At 44.3% G+C, this 5,516-nt stretch overlaps 1 long non-coding RNA gene across 1 annotated transcript; it reads right to left on the bottom strand.

Moving 5' to 3' along the window:
- Positions 1-3,350: 3,350 nt before the first annotated feature.
- LOC134483495 (uncharacterized) lies at positions 3,351-4,968 on the bottom strand. The gene is made up of 3 exons (XR_010060330.1): positions 4,372-4,968; positions 3,547-3,652; positions 3,351-3,428 (listed from the first exon to the last, which is right to left on the bottom strand). It is a non-coding gene; the product is annotated as an uncharacterized LOC134483495 (long non-coding RNA).
- Positions 4,969-5,516: the final 548 nt, after the last annotated feature.

Genomic DNA, 5,516 nt, shown 5'->3' with positions numbered 1-5,516 from the left:
GTGAGTTTTGAGGATTTACGCCAGTGTAGTAATGTGCATAGTCATCCTGGGAAACACCACAGGAAGTTGGTCCCCAGGTTTCAGCACACAGAAGCACAGGCCAGAAGAGATGCCCAGGTGTTGAAGGAGGTCCGGTAGATGTGCTGTTAGTTTCCTGTGTCTGATGCATGATTGTCCCTTGCTTAATAAAATGTATACACAAAACTCTTTAAGTGTCCCACTGACCTCTGAGAAAGAACATCAATGGGAAGATGGCTTTGAACTCTTAACTCCCTGTTCCTGTCCTCATAACAGGTTTCTGTAGCAACCAAAGGAGAGAAGCCACCTGAGGGAAGGAAGTCCAAGACAGTGCCTAGGAGCAGAAGTAGGGTCTGGCTGTAGAGGGGACAAGTGGCTGGGTATAGGGACTCTAGGATCAGAAAAGAGGTTGCCTGGCATCTCCCACAGCAATGAAGACAGTCACGCATAGTCATGCTCAAAGGCCAGTCTGATCCAGACTGTCCCTCATTTCCCAGGCGATTATAGATGGTGTCAGGTAGCAGTTGAAAACTGGCCATCAGGACATGATTCAAGTGTTTATTAAGGTATCATGGCATCAAGGGTATATGAGGACATAGCCATATGTACACAGAACGAATTGCAGATCCAGAGAGCAGGGAGGGAATAGCCAGGAGCTCCTGCTTGCTGCTGCCTTAGGGGTTCTACAGAAATCCCAGTGGCACTTGGGAAGTGGAGGCCATATCAATTAGGGATTGTGGCCACATGGGGAGATTGAGGCCAGCCATGTGCTGTGGCATCAGAACACTGACCAGCGATGACAAAATGGAACATAAAACACTGGTTGCTCAGCTTTGATACTGCTGACTGCTGACGTGGCCAGGGGCCATCCGGTTCACCAAGGCTCAGCCAACAGTTGTCTCTCCACTCACCAAAAGTCAAAGAGTGGCCCAGCTCCACAACCAAATGTGTGCCCACATTGCAATGGCTCCGGTACTGTTTCACCTCAGCTGCGGAGATCTCAGGATCCATGAGTGTCCAGCACGCACACACCCGAAAGAGACAGTCTTAGGGGTCTTAGGCAGCACTGAGGGTGGTGAGCCTCTGCCTCACGGCTCAATGGCCCTGACCTTGGCATTGTTTGGGCACAAGAGAGCAAAGTGATGGGGACAGACAACCTGCAGTCTACCATGCTGGAAGGGCATGACTACCACTGATTGATCACATCCATGTGACTACTGAAGCTTTTCCTGCTATCTGTAGTGGTGACCTTACAGAAACCATGCACACCCGGGTTAGACTGTATTAAAGTAGCCACCATTTCAGGGTTCCCTGCAAGGTACCATGGGACAGTAGTAGCATGAGTCTGCATGCACCTCGACACATTTCACTAGGGACTACACACACACACACACACACACACACACACACTTTACTGACATGGTGCACATTCTTTGCACACAGAAGAAAGTGAGTAGTAGTGAAAACACACCAATCATGGAATTGATGGAGGGAGCTGTGGGGAAGCAGGGGTTTAGAGTTACTTAAAGGCCCTATGCAGGCTCTCCTTTTGTTGGAGGAGAAACTTCAAGTGCAATGTGGTTCTTTATTTTCTTTCTCTAAAGCACAGAGGGCTAGGGTGGATCACAGGGCTTTGAGTATGTTCAGCAAGTACAGTCATGCAGAATTAAATCCTAGGACAGGAACCCTATTAATCTTCTACAGAATTATAGAGCAGCCTGGATGAAGATTCTCAGCTGAAAATGTGGACATCTCAAGACAGGTACTGGACAATGGCTGTCAGACTTGACTGAAGACTGGAAATGTTTTGCTATCTCACAGGAAAAGAAGGCCCCTCCCACTATACTGTACTCTAAGGACAGTTTATTCAGGTTAGGATGACATGAACTATTGTCTCATGTGACAGATGTCAGCACAAAGTATCCAAGGTATTGGACAAAGCACACAGTGTCATGTAGACATAAATCATGAGTTTGTGTAGCAAGACCTCTTCCAGGTTCTTAGATAGTAATGGAGAACCTCAAATACGGTAGTGATGTGATAGTGTGCGGTGAATCTAGTGACAACTAGTTTCTATTGTGACACAGATGACTCTTTTTGTGTCATGGTCAGCTTAGAATGAATGACTAGACCTAAGCATGAGAGTAACCAAATACTACATTGCTTCTCTAGCTGCTGAGCTTTTAAAAGCCCTGGCGTGACAGCAAGCTTTTGTGGACATACTGGATTGGTTCCTCTGTACTTTAACTCTCTGAGTCACCTCCACTCTCAGCAAGTTAGATCAATTCCACTAATTGGAAATCAGTCACCTGGAAAAAATACATTCTCAATACGATCCCAGATTGGCCATGGAAAAAGGGTAGCTTGAACTGTCCCACCTAGGTTCTGGGCTTGCACAGGCCTGCTCTCCAAAAGAAACCTGTGTTCACAGCTGCAGGCTACATTCACTATGGATGCTCTGGAGGTTCCTTCCTAAAATGCTTAGATTAAAATAATTTTCTTGCTAACAGTCAAAAAACTGATTATGCCAATCTTGCCTACAAGAAGCTAGTTTCTATTCTGTATTTTATCAGATCTGCACAATACATGTAGTCATCACTGATAATAGGTGAAAGTTCTGCTCTAATATGGAAACTAAGTGATGCTGGAGGATGATCCTGACCCACAATGAGCAGTTGGGACACCAGACCCTGTAGGGATGCCTGGCAAGCTAACACGGTGAGCACGCACGGCTCAGTAAGTTCCCTGTGAACACACATCTCCTGAGATCTCTCTATTTAATTGGAGGTGATCCTGTCCACCTAATACAGCACCTCATGTGGAATAACAAAAGCCACCTGCAGGAGCTGTGGTGATGACTCACGGGTTAGAGCATCTTCTTCTCTCTCAGAAGAACCACATGGACCCTAACAATTGGGTAAAGCATGTCAGTGATTACATCACAAAGTGTGTGTCGGAGACACAGCCACATTATCCTCACAAAAGATACTATCACACTGGGTACCCTTGGTGACTTTGAATTCACTTATTAGCCCAGGCTCCATGGAACATGCAGAGATCCATCTGTTGCTGTCAGTTCTAGGTCCACAGGAGGGGACAGAACCCTTGAGTAAGAATGATGGTCTTAAGAGTCAAGAGATAGAATTCAATTTTTATTCATAACAAATACATTTTTACAACACAACAGGATTAAAATGAATAAAAATATTTAAAAATATTTGAAAGTAAAAATAGTAACAAGAACATATAAATATGAAACAACAAAAAGAAAACTTCAATTAAAATCATAACAAAAATATTTCTAAAAGCATATTCTTAATGAACATTTAGAAGCACAGACGTATTGCTGTTCCTCCTCTAGCACACATAATGAAAGGCGGTCCCCCAAGTTGTCTCTCAAGTGCTGTTTTCTGAGAAGAAAGTAAGACCTCAATCAGTCAGGCTGGCTTAGTGGTATATAAACTTAGGGTCTCTAAGAAATGACAAATTAACTCTGAGGAAGAATACTCATCCAAAAAATGTTGTTACCATTCAGGATGTTTGTCATCAGGGACTCCTGAGAAAGCAACTTATTCTTCAGGAAGCTCTCTTACTGGGATGTGTCCAATTCCAGCTCTCTTGCACTTTCTGAGACCTGGGAGAGGAAGGCAGTTTTTCAGACACTGATTTTGTGGGGAAATGCAAGCCACCTGTCAGAATGCTGCCTTCTACCACCTCAGTTCTATTGGACAGTCGAGATGGACCTTTTAACTGATATCATTGTTGCTAATTCTGTGGGCAGGGCAAAATCTCCAGAGAGCATCACAGTAATGTGGGCTGCCAATATGGGACCCAGACTTATACCAGTGCAAACCAAGAACAGGGCAATGGGAAGAGACCTCATCAGGTTGCAGGAAGAAAGGAGATGTCCATATGTCACCAAGGTTAAAGCCAATGAGAAGTACTAATTTGACATTTGCACTTGGTTCTTATCCCAAAGGTGCTTCCTACACAAGAGGTCACATGACCACAGAGTGTCATTTGTCAAAGAACCAAGAAATTGTTCAAAACTCTACATAGGATCCAATATATCACATGGATATGCAATAATGAGGTATGTTATTCATCTGTCACCATTTCTAGACTGCAGCTTCAAAAAGAGCAGCAAAATATGCTTGCACAATAATTCAGTTTCTGAAAAGTGGTTAACTTCCCAGAATACTTGTGCATAGGCAGAGCAATGAACAATTCCATTACATGAGGTGGTTGGCTGGTTGTGAGTGTAAATTAGAAAGGTGGTAAGAGAAGCAAAGATGTATCAAATTGGCAAATTTTATCAGATATTGTTAAGCTAACACAGCTGTTTGTCCATACCAGATGATGCTGGGTCTGGCCCTTGATGGTCTTTATCTTTCTTGTTGAAGTCAACCAAATATTTCTGGTTCAGTGCACAATCAAGATGTACCTCCTTGCTCTCCTGCTTCAGTGGGACCAACTTCTTCCTACATGTGTTCTCCATCAGGGGCTGGCTGAGCAGGTTTCTGGAAATACAGTCTGCATAGTAAGATCATGCTTCTCCTTTCTCCCATTCCTACTACCAAGTCCCACTAACTCTACCAGGTCCCAGATACCCATGAAGACTTAATAAAATGCATCTTCATACATATAAGGCTGCTGCACACACCATAAAGCGTTAATTCGGGGAAGAATAAATTGTTTGCTTGGCCTGACACCAATTAGTGTCCACACCTCTGAGAAAGAACATGGATCTACAACAATCCATGAAAGCCCAATGCATGGGGCCAACATCAATTAGTAGTGGGCCAACACCCTCAAAAGAGGTCAGTAGAACCAAGAGAAGGTCATGCTAACCATGTGGTCCACCCACTCAGTTTTGTAAAACCTGGTGTGACACCAGAGGCCCAGGTCAGCCTAATAACCTTCTGTTGACTTCAATCAGTTCTGTTCTATCTAGAGCCTTCTGAAGATGCCTAGACAATCCTGGGATGAGGAACAGTCTTTTATGGAACTGAAAACTGAGTCCTAATGACCCTGGAACACTGATGTGTAAATAGCACAAGAGATAGAACCAGAGCTGAAGACCATCCAATCCAGAACAAAGAAAGTCAGAAATGGCCATTCCACAAGTGATAGCCTATCTGACCAGGACTTACCTAGAGAAGGTAATCTCCTTCTTCAGCTTATGGTTGTTCTCATGGACCTCAGTGTTCTCCATCTCTAAGTTGTGCAGAATTGACATGACCACCTCCTCCATTCTCTCCAGGTCTTCATAATATGGATTTGGCCTGAAGTGTGGCCTGGCCCCAAATGATAGAATACAATGAACATCGGCATTTAGGAATATATGAACTCAGGGTGGGTCCTATATTACCCCAGGCTGCTGCCTGGATCTTCCAGCACTCAGTCCCCTGCCTAGCAAGTACAGAGACTCACCAGAAACTCACTGCAATTACAATCTTGCAAAGCCACCAGCTGTCAAGGGCTTTGCAAATGCACAC

Source organism: Rattus norvegicus, chromosome 19 (genome assembly GCF_036323735.1).
Source record: "Rattus norvegicus strain BN/NHsdMcwi chromosome 19, GRCr8, whole genome shotgun sequence".
Classification (NCBI taxonomy): Eukaryota; Metazoa; Chordata; class Mammalia; order Rodentia; family Muridae; genus Rattus; species Rattus norvegicus.
Note: the sequence above shows the minus strand (reverse complement) of the source record. Positions and strands in the feature narration are given on the sequence as shown.